The sequence below is a fragment of the Vigna umbellata genome, unplaced genomic scaffold, assembly GCF_029865625.1.
Source record: "Vigna umbellata cultivar VRB3 unplaced genomic scaffold, Vumbellata_1.0 scaffold_821, whole genome shotgun sequence".
In the NCBI taxonomy this organism is placed as follows: domain Eukaryota; kingdom Viridiplantae; phylum Streptophyta; class Magnoliopsida; order Fabales; family Fabaceae; genus Vigna; species Vigna umbellata.
This window is the reverse complement of record NW_028274586.1, coordinates 3,470-27,513: the sequence shown is the minus strand read 5'-3', so window position 1 is coordinate 27,513 and position 24,044 is coordinate 3,470. Positions and strand designations below refer to the sequence as shown.

Genomic DNA, 24,044 nt, shown 5'->3' with positions numbered 1-24,044 from the left:
TAAAAAATGGAAATTATGAAAGGAAAAGTAAATAAAATAAAAATGGAATACTAAAAAGAAAATAAGAATAAAATAAAAGAAAAGGAATGAAAATGACAATGTAAATGAAAACGAGTAAATAATAGAATATAAGACAATAGAATACGATGAAGCCAAAACCAATCCGGACGAAATTTGGTATTGACACTCTTCTCTCTTACAATAGTAAGCAATATGACAATGAAGTTTGAGAGTATCTCTTTCTATTTTTCTCTTCTCTTCTCTTTTCTTCAGCATAAACGTATTCTTTTCCGTGAGCTCTTTCTCTTCTTCTTTTTAGGATGAATATGTCTTTTTAAGCTCTTCTTTCTTAAGATATTTTCTTAAGTTATCCTCTTGATTTTCTTCTTGAGAGATATTCTATTTATAGGTTTCATGGGCATTTGTCCATTAGATTGAGTTTGTAGTTTATAGCCTTGATATTAGTGCTTTCTCTTTCTTCTTGTCACAACAGTCGTTAAATAAGTCAACTTGTCAGAGCAGACATGTTTTTTTTAGTCCTTTGTTTGAAATAGGTTGTATAACTATTTTAGACTTTGCTTCAAGTGAGGAACATTCTATGAATATCTCTTTTGTGTCTAACGTCCACTTTTTGATATTTAATCTATAGCAGTGTGAATGTGTGTAAAATAGCTTATATGCAAAATTACAGTAAGTATGCATGTAGCGGATACATCTTTTCTTATCATTTTTGTTGTTTTTAACCGTTAAGCATTTAATGTCATTTAATGCTTGCTTAGAACAACAAAGTGCTTTTGGTTTTCCTACCGTTAGGTAGCACTTTCGATTAAGCTCTTTTCTTTGAAGATATCAAGTGTAGATATATACTTCATCATAAGATGAGGTACTTGTTAAGCTCATGACATCGTTTAGTCAAGTAAACGTTTCTTTAGCTTTTGTTTCTGTTTAGACGAATAGCATTTAGCTTGCTTAAGCTTTCTTACACATTTTAATAATTAAGTCTTTTAATATATTTTTACAGAGACATTATCTCGATCTATTTTTTTTTCGAGAGAAGCTAAATACCTATCATAGGTATTATAAGCATTGAACGTTTTAACTCAATCTCTCTTGGACGCTTTAGGCAGAACATCGTTTAGCCATGCATTTGGGTGTTTTAGCCTAGATGTGTTTTTCTATTTCCTAAGACCTAAGTGTTTTTCTATGTTTGGAGATTATGATTCTAGGTTGTGTTTGTTTGGGTTTAGGCTCTAAGTCTTATGTTTTTACCCTATGTTTTTATGATTATCCATCCGTTTTAATATTATTTGATTAAACTTCAAAACATGAGAACTTTTGGGCGTATAGATGATTTTGTCTTTAACAATCATGACTAATCTTGCCATTTTGATATTATTGTTATTATTTACTATAAGGATCACATTGTTGTTGTTATTATATTATTATTATCATCATCATTATTATTATTATTATTATTATTATTATTATTATTATTATTATTTATTTGAGGAAAGTGTTTATTTTACTAATATTATTTGATAACATATTACATATTTTGTAATGTTGTCAAAACAGGCCATTTGGCCCGACCTGGTCCGGGTCACCACGGGTTGATCACTTAGTGACTCAATTCAACCTGGCTCATTTATTAGCAAACTAGAAAAATTTGAATCCGGCTCGACCCACTACGAGTTGGTAGGTTAAACGGGCTGGTTCACTACTCACTTAATTACAACTTTTTAAATAAAAAATTACAAATTTTTGTATTTCAAATCTAAATAAATTTCACTCCCAAAATGTTAAACTCAAGTCAATTCAAAATAATAAAAAAAGTACAATACAATCCACGTATAATGAGCCGGATGGTATTTTTTAGGATTTCATAAGATAATAAATTAATAAAATAAAATAGGTGGGTCGGTGAGCCAACCCGGCTCACCACGAGTTCAACCCAGATAAGTTGAGTTTAATTGAGCCGAGTTGAAAATTGACAAGCATAAAAAAAATACATTTTTTCAAACCTAACCCGGCCTGAACTCATGGTGGACCGAATTGGCTCACGGGTTGTAACCCATTTTAACAGCTATAATATTTTGTAACATTGGCCTAATAACCAAAAATTCTATAAATAATATGAAATTTCCAAGGGAATACTGACTCTCATAATCATTCTTTCTTACTAGAGTAAAGATTCTTTGACACACCTAAATATTTTACATTCATTTGACATTATCCTTACTTTTTATTCTCTTTTTTCTTGAAACAATACAAAAGTTTACACTTTTTTTTACCATTCTATCTTTATAGTCTGTCAAATGAATGTAAAAGTATGTCATAGTATCATTACTCTTCTTATAATAAGATCACAACTCTTTTATTAACTTAAACATCAGAAAGTCTTTCTATGTGAGTCTCTTTCAATCAAAATTTCATGTCAGAACTTCAAAAGCATTCAGATCTCACCATTTATACAAAAGTCTATACTCAGGATCATGATTAAAACAATGTTAAAATTTAAAATAAATTGAATTCTAATTAAGAACTAAAAATATATTTAATTATTAAGAGAAACCGTAAAAGTAAGTATGTCGTTACTTTTAGTATGTTAGTTAGTTTGGCTCTCAATACGTGATGATATTTCAAGATAGAAACCGTTGAATTCACCTCTTCAAAAGAAAATTTCAATTATGAATAATTAAAGTAAGATCCTTTGAAACATAAAACAAAATAAAAGTAAGAAGAAAACAAAGGTGAAGCGGTGGAAAAAGGTGAAAGTATGTGACTTAGAAATAAAGACCACCCTTCCATTAAAGTTGAAGTGAAACAAACACAGGAGTAAAAGGACATAGTGCTTGGAGAAAGGTTGCTAGGATAAACGTGAACAAAACAAACAAAAACTTATCATAAGATCTCTAACGAGAATATGCTAAAGCTCCCCTTGATTGCCGCAATAACAATAATCAAATTCAAAATTCAAGTCGTAATCAGGGGATTTTTAATTTATTAATGTGTTTGTTTCCTAATCAATAGGATTACCCTAATTCTCTCAAACTATATAGGATCGCGAGATTTGGGATGTGAATGTGAAGTTCTTGGTCAATGCCATCAACATCGCTTTACTTGCGGCACTTCGTAGTTATCAGTCAGGTAGTGGATATGATTTTTAACAGATACTGATTATGCCAAATGTTGCCTACATTAACGATAATTATTCCATTCTTTGCCGGCCATCACGTTGATATGCTCAATTTTGTGACATTTAAGCACGATATGCGTGTCAGTAACTCATTTTCAGATCACATTTCAAAGTTACCTTATCTTATTCCACGTCTTTAGTATTTTGAAAATATTGTTAGTAGAGTTTACATTAAAGAGAGAGTGGACCAAGGCATTTACATTTCCCACAACCTATGGCAGGAGTCTGGGGATACGTGTGACCCTCATAATCCACTCCCCGATTCCTCTGTCCCTTCCCAACCTCAATGTACCTTCCTCAACTCATTTCTGTTTTCACTCCCACCACAACTGAAGAAACATAGACACCTTCGCTTCTTCTTCTCCTTCAAAATGAAGACTAATTCCAACAACGCCAAGCTCATACTCTTCCACCCTTCCCTTCACAAACAAAGCCCTCTACCGACCAACGCCACAACAATCTTCTCATCCTACCGCCTCTCCCTCTTCTTCTTTTTCCTCCTTTTATCCACAATACTCTTCACCTGCACCCTCATCACCACAACCTTCTCCTCCACCGCCGCCTCAACCTCTGCGGCCGCCCTCTCCACTCTCCCGCCCTCCGTCTCCAAAGCGCTCCTCCATTACGCCGCCGCCTCCAACGTTTCCGTCAAGCCCATGTCTTCCGCGGAGCTCGCCGCCCTCTCCAAAGCCCTCCTCCTCAAGCCACGTCCCAACTTCCTCGTCTTCGGTCTCACCCACGAGTCTCTCCTCTGGGCCGCACTCAACCACCAGGGACGCACCGTCTTCCTTGACGAGAACGAATACGCCATCTCTAAGTTCGAGCAGTCCAATCCCGGCATCGAAGCCTACGACGTTCAGTTCACCACTAAAGTCTCCGATTTTCCCAAACTTCTCTCTCAGACCCGTGCCCAGGTCCAGACCGACTGCCGGCCCGTCCAAAACCTCTTATTCTCCGAATGCAAGCTCGCCATCAACGATCTACCCAACCACATTTATCAAGTTGCGTGGGACGTCATTCTCGTCGACGGGCCCAGGGGGTACTCTCCGGAGGCTCCCGGGCGGATGTCGGCCATCTTCACGGCGGCGGTTCTCGCCCGGAGCGCTAAGGCTGGCAACACTCACGTCTTCGTCCATGATTTTGGGAGAGAGGTGGAGAGGGTTTTCAGCGACGAATTTCTCTGCCAAGAGAATTTGGTTGAGTTGGTGGATTCGTTGGGTTACTTTCTTGTAGCTAGTGAAGTTCACAACGTGGAAGGCGCCGTGTTTTGCAGAAACTCGAGTTCCTCGTTGTCGTCATTGCCGTCGTCAATGGGTGTCGATGAAGAGGACTAGGATTATCTTGTGATTTTAGAGAATCTGTAAAATGCTCTTTTTTTTTTCTTTCTTTTTTCTTTTTCTGGTCTTTATATAAATATATATATTTTAAAAGAAAGAAAGTGTATTTTAAGTTGGTATTTTATGTAGGGCATGCTTTTCTCCCCAAAAAAGGGCGAGGAATATGAATGGAGTTTTTTGAATTTATTATTTTAAATTATACTACTGAACTAATATAATATAACTCTGTGTGGTCCATTAATAAGTCTAAATCTGAAGTTGCAGGCGGTAGGAGGGAGAAAATTCAATTGAGCGGGCTCGGATAATAAAGTCCTTTATTTCTGGTCCTAATTTGAGTCTCAGGATTTTTTTTTTCTATTTCTATTTCTATATAATATTTGGGTTTGAATTAAATTTTTACTGTACAGTGAGAAGTTGTTCATGATTAACAGTATACAGTTGATCAGCTTATGACTGAAACCACCAATACTTCTTCTTATACAACCAATCCTGTGGCAACACAACTAGGAGGTAAGTTGAAAAACATTAATAGTTGAAAAACATTAATAGTTAATTTATAGGTTTAATGATTATATCAAATATAAATACATGATATTAATGAATAATTAATAAGTTATATTGTTTAAAAATATACTGTATTAATAGATAGTTAATAATAGTTAATGGATTTGATGGTTATAAAATCTAAAAATACGAGATTATTGTTTTAAGATCTAGTTTAGAAGCATATTTAATTTCAATATTGAAGTGTTTTTTGCATTAGAACCATAAATGGAGAGATATACGTTTGACGAGTTAGACAATCGGAGAAAACGAAGAGTTGAACGACTGGAGGAAGCGAAGAAAAGAAGTTGGAATGAATTCTTACAACTATTTTGTACAAATGTTAATAATAATGGTTAAGATCTGGTATTCGTAGTTTTGTTGAGAGTTGTCTTGTCACATGTGATACGAGTTCATTTATGACATTGTGAATATTTTAAAGATGTTTTTTCTTACCAGCTAGCCCAACAGCGGTCAGAATTTTTATGGCTGAGTGTCGGTGGTGGTACGGTCAGAATTTGCCAGCGATGATACACTCTTTTACTTTTAGATTTAATATTATATATAATATTGAAAAATGCAAAGGAAAACTAAAATTATTGTTATCGTGGAACATGAGTTGTACTGGAGAGTGCCCGTACCTCACTGTGTCAATTTGCTTTGACCCTTCATATTTTTGTATGCATTAATTTATTTTTACCAATTATTTCGAAGTTTAATTATTTTATACTTTAAATATCTTTCAGAACAGCCTCATTCTTTGTTTTAGACTACGCCAATAATTTGATTATTTTTAAATATTTTTCTCAAAGCACTGGTTTTGTAAGCAAAACAGCATATTGTACGGACCAAATTTTGAAGTGCATTATTTATTTAAAATAAGAAAATTTTTAAGCATAACGCACACACTAGTTACTTTTTTACAATTATTTAAATGTTAGAAATATGAACAAATCAAACGTTGTTCTTAATTTTAAAATTTATATTTTGGGTTCGGAATGAGCCGAGAAGAGGCCTCAACCATCATATCCACACAAAAATATCACACGAATTATATAAGGGTGTTACTCCCTCCACCATTATTTGACTCCTGCATCTCCTCATTCCTCTTTTACCCTTCAATAATATTTAAACGGATGTGAATATGTGTTGGATTCATAAACAGATATCGATCTTCATTGAAAAACAAACGGATCTCAATATCCGTTTAAGAATATATATGTAGCTAACAATCCACTTACCAGTATCCTTCTACAATCAGTTCACCATATTCAATATCATTGTGAAAATTTTGTTAAGTTAGTGGAGGACGTTGACCTTTTGTTGGGGAATGGCGGCCACATGATTATTATTGAAGCGAACAGCTCCAAGACCTGTGTTGACGCTATCTGCAGTGAGTTCTAGGTATGTGTCTCCATTCTCTAAAAGACCAAGTCCCCCTCGTTCAGCTACACCTATTCCAACAACATCAGAGCTTTCCTTCTCAAAAAGTATTGTTGATAGTTTGAAGAAAACAAATAAGCTTTGAATCAAGAAGTATTGAAGTTACGTGCTCAGGTGTTGTAGTAACCAATCCAAGAAATATTATTAGCATGAGAGGTCCAAACTCGTGTGAGTCATAAGGATGATTTTATTCTTTAGTAGTTAATGAATCAGCAAAGTTCTAGAACCTCCCATTAGGAAATATTGTTAGAAGGGTTGGTTATATATATATATATATGTGTGTGTGTGTGTGTGTGTGTGTGTGTGTGTGTGGTGTGTGTGTGTGTGTGTGTGTGTGTGATTGTAAGTTCTGTTAAGGGAATCAAGTAAAAAGTATTTTCTCTTCCTCTCTCTTTAGGAGGTTGTCCTCAAATACAGAGATTACCCACTATCTCCAACATTTTGGTGCTCTCGTTGTCTTCTCTCCACCATGGTTGAATCTGTTCGTAAGACTCAGTCAGAAAAAATGGATGAGATGCTCCATAACATGTCCCTTGTCATTTCCAAAATGGATGACATGAATCTTTGCCTTTCAGCCCTTGAAAATCGCCCTCCTTCTCCACCTCCTTCTCCTTCCCCATTTTCCTCACCTGATAATCATTCCTCTCATCGCCATTTTCTCAAGCTAGATGTTCCCCGCTTTGATGGTTCTAACCCCCATGGCTGGATCTTCAAGATCTCTCAATTCTTTGATTATCATTCCACACCGGCCGAAGAACGGATCACCGTCGCATCTTTCTACCTTGACGGTCCTGCTTTTGTGTGGTTTAGTGGATGTACCGCAATAGACAGATTCACTCATGACCACAATTACTGCAAGCTTTAGAGACCCGTTTCGCGCCCACTTCCTTCGATGATCCTCGGGGTAAGCTTTTCAAGCTAACTCAAACCTCCTCTGTTGCTGTTTATCTAAGTGACTTTGAGGCTCTTGCTAACCAAATTGTTGACTTGTAACCCCAATTTATTTTGCATTGCTTCATTTTTGGGTTAAAACCGGAAATCCGCCGTGAGTGCTTTCTCAACAGCCTCAAACGCTCTCTCAAGCTTCTGGGTTAGCTCGTCTTCATGAGAAAATTTCATGATCTGACTCGTTTAGTTCAGTCGTGTAGTGATCTTCCAAGACCATTGCCGCCGGTGACCCATCCGTTCACTCCATCTTTGGTTCCTTCAGTTCTTCCACAACAGTTGCCACCTCTTCTACCTGCTCCTCCTCCGCACACACGCTTTAAACAATTAACCGAGACAGAAATGGTTGATCGACGTGAGCATGGCTTGTGTTTCAATTGCGACCAAAATTCTCACCTAACCATCGCTGCCCAACACGTTACATGTTGTTGGTTGCTAAAGAGGATTATGACTCAGGCGATTCTTCTTTGCATGCTTCAATGATGGAACCTAAACCGCCAGATCTTGTAGTGCCCGTTACCATTGATGACCCGAATCCGACCCAACTTTGCTTGAATGCCTTGTCGGGCATTGGGGCTCCAGTTTGAAGCCACATGTCGATCCTCCCCCAGCTGCGGTTGATCACCTTCCACTTAATTTCATTGTGGCTGGGTCAATACACTGATGACACCTCTTGAAAATTTGGGATGAGCTGAAATTCGTACAACCTTGAGGACAAGGTTGAATCTCATGGGTAGGCTATTGTTGCAGTAACCAATCCAAGAAATATTATTAGCAGTGAGAGGTCCAAACCCGTGTGAGTCATAAGGATGATTTTATTCTTTAGTAGTTAATGAATCAGCAAAGTTCTAGAACCTCCCAATAGGAAATATTATTAGAAGGGTTGGTTATATATATATAGATTGTAAGTTTTGTTAAGGGAATCAAGTAAAAGTATTTTCTCTTCCTCTCTCTTTAGGAGGTTTATCTGTCCTCGAATACAAAGATTACCCACTTTCTCCAACATCAGGTATATTATTCTTCTCCCATTTTTCTCATCCCAATCAGTTACAAGTTAGCTGCTTTGATATTTACTTGTTATGGTATCAAAGAAATCTGATATAATTTTTGTTAGGTTGGGACCTTGAGACAGAGATGTGAAATGCAAGTATTAGAGCTTCAAAGGTCATAAAAAAAGACTAAGAGAAAAATAAAAGTGAAGGGTGAAAAAGTGTAGGAAGATTTAGAACCCAATAATGTGGAATCCCAAAATTCCAATGTCCTTGATGTTCCAATCATTATCACATCTAAGTTCAACCATGAATTCTTATTCATATTATGTAAATCTGATTTTGGGAAAAATTGTTCCTTGGCTACATCGCCACCTTCAACTCTCTTTATTGTTGCATCCCCTTCCTCCTCCATCATACTATATTTTTATGTTACAAATCTGCTTCTGTTTTGGTTTTTTCTTCCTTACAGAGGGTGTGATTCTTCATTGCTGGCCTTTGTCCACAAATAGAGCAATTTGTATATCTCTAATTAGTCCTTTAGATCTTGTTGTGGCAACCAATTGTGAATGTTAGATTGCAGCCCTGCAAAGAAATATCCCTGCCATTGATCTTCTGGTATTTTATATGCTTGTGACACCAATTTCTTGAATTCTTGGATGAATTTTTCCACCAATCGTTGGCGTCAAGAAATCAAACCCACCCTCCTCAAGAATGCTAATATATTTATGGATTTAAAGTATATCCAAGTCTCATAAACCATCATGTTGCGTATTATTACTAGGCGGAACTTCAATAGCATAACAAAATTCACTCTTATTGTTGTTTCCCACTTCAAATTCTTGTATGTAATCTTCCACCCTTTCTTGTTATTTAATTGTTGCCCATTTTCAAACAATGGCTCTCTGTTTTCTAGCCCCACACTTTTAAAATATGGTGTTGCATTCTCTACCCCAACAATTCCTACAAAGGGCTTTAGAAAGATCTTCCCAAGAAAGGTTCTTGGATTTTTGTTGCCAGGTCTTAAACCCTTGGATTACATTTTATTCCATGTTATTGACTATTGGGTGTACCCTTGTTGATCCTTTGATGTTCTGAACTTCAAAACCATCTACCGCCCTTGTTGTTTGACATTGGGTGTCCTTCCCTTCAGACTCCACTCCTTCAACCCATGGGAAAAATGATTCTTCCTCACCCTTCCTAGTTCCATTATTGTTAATGGTATCATTTTCTCTTTCCTCCTCCTAGTTGATTGAATTTTCTCCTCCATTCAAGGGTTTCTTTGCTTTCTTGATGTATTGCAGACTATTTTTCTTAGCATCAATACCTATTGTTACCTCATTCACAAACCCTTGGTTACCCTTCGAACTTTTGTTTGACTTCTTAAAGTTTTTCATAAGAACTCCAATCATTTCCTTGAGTTTTTGCTCATCTCTTAGCTCCTCAATCACCCTCCCTTGCTCGCTGACCAACCTCTCAATTATGTTGATTCTTCCCCCAATATCTTCCTTTTTTTTATATCCAACAAGTCAAACCAATTTTTTAGGAACCTAAAAATGAAAACAGAAAGAAGAGTAATATTCTTTATTGTATAGACTGAAAAGAACACAAAAAATAGGAGAGCACTCTCTCCTCCAAAGGTTTCCCTTTCACAAAGAGCTAAAGCTCAATCTACAAAATTATCCCAAAAGTGTCTCGCATACCAGGACCCCCAGATATATAAAGGAAACCTCATTCATTCTAATAACCTACTAACTAACAACTAATCCTTAATTTGTTTCATCCTATCATACACGTTATATCCTATCAAAATATGTTTTTAAAGATTTTCCCCATTAGAGAAATAAAGAAAATTTGATATTTTAGTTTTATATTGAAAATAAAAATAAATTTGAAAATTGTATAAATGGGACGTAAGATGTGTAGGAGAGTATTGCCCTGTGGCCCCGTAATACATATTTAGGTTCTTTAAGTTATTTTAAAAAATTACATTTTTGTTATAAATTAAAATTAAATTTGAAACATCATATAAAAAAATAAATATGAAAATTTTAATATGAGTTGATTTATTTTATAAAGGGTTAAATATGTTTCTAGTCCCTTAACTTGCAGTGAAAATTAGAATTAGTCCCTCTTCAAAACTTTGGCCTAATTTAGTCCCTAAACTTTAGAAATGTGTGAATTTAGTCTTTTTAACTAAATTTTGTTAGGTTTATTTGATATTTCAAGTGCGTTTGATGATAACATCTAAGTTGTTTACATCTTTTGACACATTTTTGCTTCAATGTTAACTAAGAAATGCGTTTGAAACATCAAATAAAGTTAACAAAATTTGGTTAAAAGGACTAAATTCACACATTTCTAAAGTTTGAGGACTAAATTAGTGCAAAGTTTTGAAGAGGGACTAATTCCAATTTTCACTGAAAATTAAAGGACCAAAAACATATTTAACCCTTTTATAAAATATTATTTGCTTGATATCTAATTTTTTTCTACTATGTACGGGTTGGACTAAGGGGTCATTTGACCATTTTAGATAAGAACACCTTAAAACATGTTCGTATATCGGGTACTAGAGATCGAATACTCTAGTCTTGATATTTGGTACATATGCCCACTAACTAAGAGAATGGATGGACTATTTAATGGTTAAAGCTCATGGTTGGACCTAAAACAAGTAATTGGGCCTGAAACAGATAACTAGGCTAGTAATTTTTACAGTTGATAAGCCAACATAAGTGTGGTCCATCCAGTTAAACCATTGGTCAACAAGGTAAAAACATTATAAATACTGCATTAATGGTAATTTACTTTCACCTTTTGCATTAATTTATATTTGATTTCAAAGCTTTGACTAAATTATTGACTTGAGCGTCAGATGACCTTTTGCAGGATCTCCCCTTTGTAGTAGTGTTTGAAGTGTTGGAGGATGGGAAGCAGGTAATAGAAGATGATTACCTAAAGGTATAAAGGATGGTCTATGGAAGAGAGGTCTTTGTAGGATATATTTGGTCCTGAAAGAACAATTGGTGCCCTCGTGGGATCGAGTGATATTCAATGAAGAACTTTGTGTAGAAGCGTATTGTGAAGACAATTGGACTAGAGAAAATTGTGTCCATAAGAACAAAGACTACTGGTGAAATTGGTACCTCTATGGCTGACATTATTGCTATCTTGGCAAACCAAGCCAAAATGTAGTACAAATTTGTTGATTTTCGCAAGAGGAGTCAAGAGGAGAATGTTCGGTTGAGAAGGAAGGTAAATGAGGACATGAGGCTGGAAGGAGAGAAAGAAATTGCTGACAACGCGGTGTCTACTCTAAGGACCCTGCAAAGTTTTCCAACTCACAAGGGAGAAAACGAGTATCTCTAGTACCAAGATTGATTCGCCCAATATAGGTCATCAAGAGGCGTCAACATTCGTTTATGGACAACATCATGGAGACACCCTTGCCTAAACACTGGAAAACCCTGATAGTAGATCAGTATGACAGTACCACCGACCCCTATGAACATATCTTTGTGTATATGACACAGTCAGCCTCTGTTCCACCGACGATGTTGTCATGTGCAAGAATTTCTCCTCCACTTTAAAAGAGGCAGCCTTAGAATGATGAATCAACCTCCCACCATATTCTATAGATTGTTTCAACACCCTAACCCAAATTTTATTGCTCAGTTCACAATGAAATGTCACTATCACCTTACTTCTTTCACCCTTCTTAACGTTCGACAAGAAGAAGATAAACCTTTGTAGGCCTTCATAGATTGTTTAGCAAGGTGGACTTGAAGATGAAAAATTTTAACCCCGAGGTCATGCTTACCTATATGGTCACGACCTGCAACCAAGACCCTTTGTTAACGACCTTTATATGACCCTCCGAACAACATGCAAGACATGAGCTTGAGGGTTGCCGTTTATATGAGGTTGGAAGAGGTAGAACAATACAAGAACAGGTGCAGATAGGAAGGGAAGAAGGCAGTATCAGGCCCTAGGGATTGTAGGCCCCCGAAGTTCGCACATTTCATGCTATTGAATGCACCAAGATTTCGTATCCTAGAGGAGGCCCTTTAAGCCAACCTTATACCCCCACCTAGGAAGTCTGCCAATCCACTAATGTTGATATGACCAAGTATTGCAAATTCATCGTAATAATAACAAACGACTGACGAATGTGCGGTATTGAGAGACCATATAGAAGAGTTGATCCAGGTTGGGCATTTGAAGCGCTTTGGTCGTCGTGATGATGAAGGAAGTTCGCAGTCTGGATACTAGAGGTATGATGACCAGAGGAATGATCATATGGAAGAGGGAAGAAGTGGAGAGAGAAGGAAAAGGGAAGAACCAGTGAGAAGGGATGATAGGGGAGACAATAATGATAAGCCCCCTTGAGGGGCACCATCAACACCATCTTAAGAGGTTTCGCAAGGGGTAGGGCAACTTCCTCTACTAGGAAGAGGCATTTGAGAGCGGTCCAAACTTTTAATGTTGTTACCGGACCCACAGAGGAAGAGGATGTCACCAATTATATTTACAAATGTAGATTTCCTAAGGGTTGATTCAAACTAGGACAACCCGATTGTCATAACGATGGAAGTTGAGAACTTTGCTATCTGCAAAATGGTTAGGGGATTTCAGTACATATCCTCTACTAAAGACGTTTAAGAAGTTAGAGTTGCGAAGAAGATGTACTTAGGCCTTATGATGGGCTGTGTACCACTTCTTTGGGGAGAGGTACTGTCAAGGGGTACATCGACCTTTATATGACCTTCGGTGATGGAGGATTGACAAAAACGATATCGATTTGGTATCTGGTAATAGATGTTAGTACTTCATATAACATCTTGTTGGGTCAACCATCGTTGAATATGCTAGGAGCTATAGTCTCCATGCCGCATCTAGCAATGAAGTTCCCCATGGCCTCCAAGGACATTAACATAGTGCATGGGGATTAAAAGACGAAAAGGTAGTGTTATATTGCTACCTTGCCTCCTGGATCCTCTGCTTAGTGCCAATAGTATTGAACGAACGAAGTTGACACCTTGACCCCATGGTAGGGAGCGATGCCAAGATAGAACCAATGGCAGAAACCAAGAATTTTCCCCTAACAGATGATGGAGAACTAAAGGTATGGTAGCCATAATTGGAGAAGGTCGCCGAACGCAAGACACACGAGGCTTGATTTTTGACTTGCTATCCATCAACGGTCAGTGAATTGGGCAAACATGTCCTTAAGCTCACTCATCTCTATTTCTCTCCTGGTTTGTTGGAGCTCATCTCTCAATTATATGTTATCATGGTTAAGTCTTACACTAGATTGACTCATATTTTGAAGTGTTTAGAAATTGTTTTCACAAATTTTTCAAGAACTTGGATAAATTTTCTTGTTTTTAGATGAAGAATTTCTAAAGAGAAGCTAGCGATAAAGTTGTTTTAAGTAGCTCCCAAGAAGGAGAGATGAGTCACAAATGGACAAGCTTAATAACCAAGTTCTTCCTAGCCAGAGTTTCCTTAGATTATCTTTACCTAAGCTTCTAGGTAGAGATCTTTCAAAAATTTTCAAATGTAAATTAAAATGCTCCTTAAACCAAAGGAAGGTTTAAACTAAGATGCATGTTATTCTAAATATCACGAGACTTAAAACATAGAAATCATTCAAGCAATCAAGCAAAATAATATAAATGAAAACATAAATAAAATATAGACGATCCTAAGTGAAAATGCAAGTGACACTTAGGGCCCTTTGACACACTTTCTCATTAATGCACAGATTAAACTATTACAATGTTCAAATGTGAACTTGGTATTGCACCAAGGGAATTTTCCCAAGTCACTTGACCAAATAACAAAAACTACTCTAAAACAGCAAAGACTTCGTGATATGGAGGCTCAAATTCACTTGAATTAATGCCTAAAACTAATATGTGCTTCAAATTTCAGCCCTTTGTGTTTGCTTCTTCAATCAGATTGGATGCAAGCTTTTTCTTAGGTGTTTTAGGTGTTGGAATGCCACTCTTTTGCTTACTAGACAACCACTTCTTCGTTCCAAATTTAGTTCCCTCTCCACTTCCTAAGATGCTACCTTGGTAGGGGAAGATTTCTACAACTTGAATACTCCAAAAAAAGACTTCAAAACACCATTGAAATAAACCAAAAGTCATCAAATAGATTAGTTGGCTGTATCAGATTCAACACCAGAATTTGGTTCCAAAATAAACACTTAAGAAGCCAAAGAGATAAAAGTGATGAAAAAGGGTGTAGAAATGAAGTAGGCAAACAATTATCCTAGAAAGGTTCTAGAACATATTAAGAAAAAGAAATCAAAATGCAAGTTGAAACTAAGCCTTTTCGAAACTGTTTGATAAAAATTAGACACTGTTTGACGAAATGCCTCAATGAAAATCAGTTTCAATGTTTTTTGTTTTTGGAAGCTGCTCACTAGATTGCACAATTATAAAGCTTTTTGTTAATATGTATAATGCTTCTTTTAATCATTTGTTCAATTTTAAACAGAACCAATTCTTCATACAATCCAAAAATATTTTGAGTGATAAAATACCAAAATAGTTTCTGTTTTACAACTCTACACCAAGAAAAAGATCCAAAAATTGGTGGTTTGTGACTCAAAATGATACAACAACAGTTCTGGAGTAAATTTGACCACTTCAACAACATTGTTTGATGAATTTAAACATGTTCAAACTCATAATTGACTCAAAACCAAACTTTACCAAAATTGGCTCAAAATTGATGGATTAGCATACTACTTTGCAAACAAGCTATTCTGACACTTTGCTAACCATTTCAATAGTTTCAATTCATCAAATTACACTCGTTTGAACTCAATTTCGGCTTAAAACAGAACTGCACATCAAAATCACTTTGCAAGTTCCCAAAATGACTCAAAATGGATGGTTTAACATACTAATTTGCATACAGGTCATTCTAGCTTCAAATGAATGGCTATATTAACTTTTAAACATCAATTTAGACTTGTTACAATTGTCAACTAGCATAAAAAAACATTGAACGAAAAATGACCTATGATGACCCAATTATGCAGAATTTTGCTCAATTACACCACCAAATTTGAGTTTAAATGAATTAAAAGCTAGAACATCAATGGAAATGATTATATGAAATGTAAATACACTAGAATTAGTTGTAATTGATTAGCTATTAGAATCAAAACTCCAACTCGAACTGCAAGGAATGAGCATGATGAAAAGCTCATAAAGTGACTAAAACAGTAAGGTGTTTTATGGTTTAGCAACCAAGCTATGCAAAGGCATTTCATGGCTCAAATGGTTTGCATAACCTCACACACAACAAACAATATTCAAAACTAGTATGAACATATCCAAATAGAAATAAACACTCATGAACATATCATAATGCATCAGAAATCATCAAAACATAATGTTCAAAACAGAATTGAACTTGATCACAACTAAGCTTTTGCTCTATTTATCCTTGCCTTTCTTTGGTTGATAAATTGCATAAGTAATCACTGACAGGTCCACACTGATTAACAAGAACTAAAGACCATTAAAATTGCATTAACCATAGATTAAGCACATTATTAATGACAAAACAAAAACAAATTAAGCACAAGAATGACTCTGCACACAAATTTCAACGATTGAAATATGAAAATTAACATAAACACACACTGGAAACAAAAAGTAATGACTGAAAGCATGAAATCAACTCAGAAAACTCAAATTAAAATGAAAATAGAGAACACAACTAAAACAAAAACAAAACAACACAACACGAATGAATAATTGGAAGAAAGACTTAGCTCTTTGAAGCGTGCTTCGACCATAACTCTGAATACCACTTGATGGAGGTAGCTTCAGGCTTCAATCGAAGACTCTCTAATGACTAGAGAAGTAGCAGATGAAAGTTTGGTGCTATGGAATCCAATGACACGAAAATGTTTGATGAAGGCAATGGTGGTGTTTAGAGCCTCTAAGCTCATAAGGTCTTCCTACCAAGGAAGGAAGCTAGAAAAGAGTAGCTGAATTCAAAATTTAGAGAATGACTTAAGAGTAAAAGAGGTTGGAATGATTTCTACAGGATATCATGAAGCTCAAAAGTGAAGTAATATAATGGCTAGGCTCTCCTATGTATAGGTGAAGGAGAGCCCCTAATCTGAGCTACATTCCCTCCAAAATTAAAAAGGAGTTGAGCTGGATAGTACAACTGTAATGAAACACAGTTACATGCTTAGGTCACATGGAAAACATAACCACAAACGTGTATCAGCAACTTCGCTGGAGCTGAGCGCCCCTAATTGCCTTTAGGCGTGGTTGGATAGAGAAGGTTGTTTTGATGAATGTGGTTCGCCTGCGTTGACTGCCCCCTGACTAGTGTGAGCGGCCCCAATACTGCAACTTGAAAATGTTCCAAGGTTGCTCCAAAGTTTTGGTTGGCTGGTCCATGGTCTATAGCTTTATTGCATCATACAAAAAATAAGAATTACAAGTATTTAGAATCCTTCTAAGACTTAGAGAAAAACAACTAGAAGAGATTTTAAAAGTCCTTCTTTTACTTCCATTTTTAGCCTTAGTTTAAGTTTGCTCCTTTGAATGGATTTCCGTAAATGGGTTTCCATCATGTATTGTGTGGTAATGATTGATATAGTCTGTGTTTGATAATATAATTTTTGTGTCGTATGCTATGTTATATTTTTTGGTACTTACCCTGCTGGTTGTGGTTCCACCACAATGATCATACTTGTACAATAGTAGATGGTGTTCAGATAAGGCAAGACTGAAGTAGCGTGACAGAGAGACGAGGAATAATTATTGTTGGGATTGTTTTTGTATTTAAAGTTCTTTTACTTTTTGAATATTTATTTCTTTAAGACATGTAAGGTTCAAATTAATGTGATGTAAGAAATTTAAAACAATTGAGGTTTTTTGCTTCTACCACGATCTTTTTTGAAAAAACATTTCACAAATTTTGTACTTTATTTTTTCAACATGTGGCATTCAATTAGGGTGTTACATCATGTGAAGTGAAAAGAAACAAGCTAAGCTTTCTAACTCGGGAGTACGAGTTATTCTGCATGCTTGACAACGAAAAAATCCAAGCCATGTTTAGCTAGTTTCAAACGATCTTAAACGAACTAAGATCGCTCGGTAAAACTTATGATAATTTGGATAATATTGAATAAATTTTTGCAGTCTCCCTAGACAATAGAGACCATAACTCAGTATCCTAAGGACCTCAAAAAATCTTGATGGGATGAGCTTAGAGGTGTTTGTAGGAATCCTAAAAGTTTATGAGAGGGAGCTTCAACAAGATGGAATCATAAGAAAAGAAAAGAAGATAACGTTGAAAGCTCATAAGCTACTAGAAGGACTCCCATAAAAGCCCTAAGGTAGAAGAACCCTTAGAAAGTCCACGACTAGAAGACTCCATGGAAGAAGAAGAAAAAGAAGATGAATTATCGTTCATCTCGAGGAAGATTTATTCGCTATAGAGAAGAAAGAAGGACACATAGTTCAAAGGGAGATGCCTTGGTCAACCTCTAGAAATTATCAATGAAAGGAAGGTTCTCTCGTCTACCATGAATGCAAGAAGTCAGGCCACTTCAAGTTTGAGTTTCCTGACCTAGAAAAGACAAAGATAAAATTTCACCTTCCCAAACAAGGTTAGAAAACGACACTAATGAGTACTTAGGAGGATCTAGAATTCTCAAGTCTGATGAGGAAGAAGAGAAAGTCAGTCTCTACATCATGGCAGATAACGTTGAATGTTCATCAGACGACTCTTACGATGAGGTAAACTTTACTGACCCACACTTTGTTATTGAAGCCTAGCATGAGTTGTTGTCAAATTCTTATAAATTGTCAGAATCTTTTCAACTTGCAAGAAAACAAAAGAAAAAGCTTTCAAAAGAAAATGACATTTTGAAAAATACACTAATATCGCTTGCCGATGATGTTAAGGGTTTACAAGAACAAGTAGCAACTTGGAATGGAAACTAAATATTTTGAAAAGAGAACATGAAAAACCAATTTAAAAAATGAAAATCTAGTGGAAAACACAATAATTGTTGGAGAAGCTAAACGTATCAAAATCCTCAAACACAAAAATGACACCTTACATAAAGGGTTAAAAAGAATGTTTGAAGGAAATGAACGTCTAGGGCTTCTATAACTAATTAGGATTCAATGGTAATACTACTTAGAGTACATCGAAATCCAAAACTGATTATTTTATTAAACTTAAAGAGAAAATCTATAATCATGCACCAACCTTTAAAAGAGAAAAATGAATAAGACTTATGGGTACCTAAAAATAAAATTATGTCTCTTGTAGATCTGCTTGATAATCGCAAGGAGACCCCTATCATTGTACCTGACAGTGGATGCTTGCGACACATGACAGGTCAAAGGTCTATATTCCGAGACCTCAGGAGCAGGAAGGGTGGAATAATAACATTTAGAGGAAATCAACAAGGCATACTAACAGGCATTGGAAAGATAGGTATAAACACCTTTCCTTCTATTGATAATGTTTTATTGGTAGACGACCTGAAACATAATCCACTGAGCATAAGCCAATTGTGTGACAACGGATACAATGTTATATTTGAAAAAGGTCAATGCAAAGTCTTAAACAACCTAGGTCAATTGGTATTTACTACAAATATACAAGGCAACTTGTACAAGATAGATTTAGATGAAGTAGATGCTCAAAGTGTCTCATGCATAGTGTTTATAAAAGATAATGCAATTTCACAATGTTTATGAGTAGGGCTATGGGCTTGTGGCAGTAGACGATTTTTCTATATGGACATTTGTGTTATTCTTAGTCCATAAGGATGAAGCCTTTTAGGCTTTTATAAACTCTGTAAGAAAATAGAGAATGAAAAAGGTTGTATGATTAATTCAATCAGAAGTGATCACGGAGGATAAATGAACTAGTTTAAAAATTTTGCAAAAACCCTAACATCAAACACAAATTTTCAACTCTAAGGACGCCACAACAAAACGAATTCGTTGAGAGAAAGAATAGATCTTTACAAGAAATGACCATATCTATGCTAAATGAATTTAACTCTCCGAAACACTTATAGGCTTAAGCAATCAATACAACTTGCTATATTTAGAATAGAGTTTATATAAGACTCATCTTAAGTAAAACACCATATGAGTTATGGAAGAATAGAAAACCTAATATATCATATTTCCATCCTTTTGCTTCTCAATGTTCCATATTGAATATCAAAGATAATTTAGGAAAGTTTGATTGTAAGAGTGATGAAGGGATTATGTTTGAATATTCTAAAACTTCTACAACATTTAAACTTTATAATTCTAGATCTTCTGAGTTGGATCAGTTTCGGAAAAATGATGTGTGGATGCTCGTGGAGCTGTCTCAAGGCAAGAACATCATTGGAGCGTAGTGGATTTTTCGCAACAAGTTAGACAAAGATGGAAAGGTAATACAAAATAAGGCAAGACTTGTTGCAAAAGACTATCCTCAGGAGGAAAGTATTAATTACATCGAAACTTATGCTCATGTTACAATGTTAGAAGCAATTAGAATATTATTATCTTTTGCAACATTTAATAAAATTAAACTTTATCAAAGAGAAAAAAAAGCATTTTTGAATAGTGAAATTATAATCAACCAGCATATATCTATAACCACAATTAATACATTAAAATCAAATTATACATGTGCAATTTAAATATTTTTTCTATTAATAATTTATCACTTAAGCACAAAGCTTAAACACTATTATTTAAACAAAAAACTAAGAAAAAAAATTTTCACTTCATCTTAAGTAACTACTTAGTCGTTTGAGCAATGTTACTCAAACAAAATTATATTATTGAAGTTTGACCACTTAAAACGTTCGTACTCTCATTTAAAAGAAATACTTGACTTTTATATAAATTTCTATTTTCATATATTTTAAAAAAACATGGAAAAATTTAATATATAACAAAATTTATGATAATGTTGTGATGGTTATAAATGTTGTCACAAAAAATATCAGTGATTTTTTTTTTTTAAATTTATGACGGAATTTTGTAATAAATGTGTCACAACAAATTTTCTAACGGATAACATTAACATTTTTTAACAGGATCTTTATCAAAAATTAGTTTCATCACAAAAATCCATTACAAATTTTATTATTTAAATTTCATTATAAATTTAATAATGTTATATAAAATTTATTATAGTGTATTATGCGTTAATATTGTCACAAATATCTCTCATGAAAAATATTTTTTAATAGTATTGTATTTTAATTTATATTATATTTCAAAATATTAAGACTTGATTTTGTTTTTATATTACACTTTATTTTTTTATTACCATAATTAACATAATGAAATTATTACTATTTTATGTTTTATTAATTACCTCACCAAATAATTTCAAAAAATACTTACACTTTAATAAATTATCTTTAAAATTATCTACTAGTCTTTTAGAGTTTAACTAGTTTTTCCAATTAGTTTTTATAAGTCTTATTAAGAAATGAGTGACATTCCAGCCACGTCACGCAAAAATAGACTTCATAATACCTATTTTCATTTTCGTTGTCCATATTTCTTTCTTTTTCTAGTGGTCTCTTTCTTTTTCTTTTTAATAAATTTGTCTATGTCCTTTTATTTTTAATAATTTGGTCTCTTTCTCCTTACTATGTTTTCTGCAGTGCTCAACAACCACCCACCATTTACAACTTTAAATTCCTTCCTTGTTGACAAAAGTTTTATGATTAGAAACTTGGTTTAATTGCTTCCTTTGTCCCCAGTTTGGTTGAATTGTGTCAAATTCATCCTCATTTTTAAAAAAGTTTCATTGTCGTCCTCACGTGGTGTAAAAGTTTCATTGTCGTCCTCACGTGGTGTAAAAGTGTCAATTGAATCCAAACATAGAAAAAATTTGTGTCAAAGTAGTCATTTTTCCTATATCTCTGTGTCTTCCTTTCATACAATCAAGTACAGATATTCATTTTACCTTATCCAATTTAAGGCTTTTCATAGCTCCAGAGAAGTGACATATGAAAGGAAGACACAGATATATAGGAAAAATGACTACTTTGACACAAATTTTTTCTATGTTTGGATTCAATTGACACTTTTATACCACGTGAGGACGACAATGAAACTTTTTTAAAAATGAGGATGAATTTGACACAATTCAACCAAACTGGGGACAAAGGAAGCAATTAAACCTAGAAACTTTTATACACATATAAGTGCTCCATTATTCTTTTTTTCTCCAAGCTTTTTCAAAAGTAAACAATGAGATGCGACTATTGATATAATATATATATATATATATATATATATATATATATATATATATATATGTGTGTGTGTGACCATCAAACATCAAACACCAACCACCTTCTTAATTTACAGCCACAAAGTAAGGGACTGAGACAAGGATTTTACAACCAATGCTATTTGAGTTGACATTAGAACATTTGTGTGAACTAAGAACTTCTCATACGATATTTTAATCATAAATAAAACGCTTCAATATTTTCATAAAATATTACTAACTACGATTAAATTTTAATTCATAAATTTAATCATAAACTTAATCATACATATGTATATTCTTTATCCTAATCCTAATAGTCTTCAATTGTTTGGATGGGATGGGGGAGACAGTGACCAAAAAGTATGTCAAACTATTTTTTTAGCATCTTTAAACAAAACAAATACTATGCTTAAATAATATATACACCTAGACTATATATGTATCTAATTAGAAAATAATAACAACAAATATATATATATATATATATATATATATATATATATATATATATATATATATAGCAGGATACGTAATTATTTCCTTAAGCGATAATATTAGGGTTTCTTGACATTGTAAGTTGGATAATATATGACTTAATTAATTAATGATTTGATTCTATATTTATGACTGATTTATTTTCTATTGTTAAATTAACATTAATGTTGTTTCGAAAGTATCACATATCAAAAGTTAGTTTATTTTTTACTTTGGAATTTCCTTTGATTTTTTTCATTTTTTTTTCTTCCCCCACTTTCCTCTACCTGTCACTACCTTTCTCTCACCACATTCCACTTGTCATCTTCCTACATTCCATTGAGTGTAGTTAACAAAATTGATATTTTATTTAACAAATATTAAAACTTAATTAAGAAATAAAAGAATAAGAATATTCTTTTATAAGTAAAGATCATGCACCTAAATATAGAGAGATCAAACAACTAACTAAATCATAAGATAGATTTGAACTCAAATATGCTATTCTATTTTCTCATATCTAAGGGTAATTCTTGTGTAAAAAGACAGGTGCTCTATCTTTTGGTTTGTATTGAAAACTTCATTTCTTTTTAGATTTGGATTTTATTTTTAAATAAAAATAGACTAATATTTTCTTTGACTTAAGTTATTTAATTTATGACTTAAGTGTGTGTGTCTGTTTAATCTCTGAATATCACTAAAAAAATGAATATTCTATGAAGGTTTTGGTTGCAATTTACGGAGATTTTACCCTCCACAAAAACATCCATAATTAGGTTTGCCATAGCCTTTTATGACTTTTAGTATTTGATTTATATTGTTAATGTTTTTTTTTGGATTTTAACCTATTTTATTAGTGAATATTGAAGGTCTAAAATCCAATTTATTTTCAACTACTTTATTACAAAAATTTTAATCTCTTGTTTTTTCCAGTTTTATTTCAACAGTTAACTTTAAATATATTTTTATTAGAGTTTCTTTATTTGTTTTGTATTTTTTAATAATACATAAATTCTCGCATAAAAGAAATATTATTGACATATAAAATAATGATAAAAATAATAATTGATAACTTTTCAAATAATACTCATGTATACCATATCAAATTAATGACATAAAATAATTGGAATACAGGATCCAGAGTGCTGAGGCTTCTAAAGAAACACAATATTCTAAAAGTTAATACCTTTTACTAATCTTATAGACATTCTACAAAATTTATAACAATTTTCTTTAAACTTCCAGCTCTTTTATCCTTCCCTCAACCTTTATAGCTTTATAAGGTATTCAATTGCATCATCAAGCCTCGAAACTTTGTCATCCTGAAAGATTTGTACACTTCATTAATTTCAACAATGAGTGACAATCAAGAAAATATTCTTTATTTGTCAATGGCTCTATTGCTCAGGAGACATAAATCCATGTGCTCAAAATCAATAAAAGATAGCAAACGAATCATATATGTAATAAATATTAAATACAATAATTCTCACATTTTTTCGAAAAAATAACAAGCCAATAACCCATGCTAATGGAAGCAAAATATTCCTTCCTAATCCTTCAATGGCAATTACATCCTCCATTGTACCCCATTTTCACTAAAGTTGATAACGATTATACGTCTAATTGCATGTCTTATAGAACTAACAAAAACATCCAAGTTGAATACACTTAAGGCAAAAATTAACAAGATATAAAATGAATCAAAACATACAAGCTCTACAAAATAAATGTCAAAACATAGAGTAGAGATTACTTCATCTTAAAATAAAATAGTAGTATTTGATAAGTCATCCCAATAGCTCA

General features: G+C 34.0%; 1 pseudogene; it reads left to right on the top strand.

Annotated features, from left to right (window-relative positions):
• Nucleotides 1-3,266: 3,266 nt before the first annotated feature.
• On the top strand, nt 3,267-4,821 carry LOC148190530 (protein IRX15-LIKE pseudogene; annotated as a pseudogene).
• Nucleotides 4,822-24,044: the final 19,223 nt, after the last annotated feature.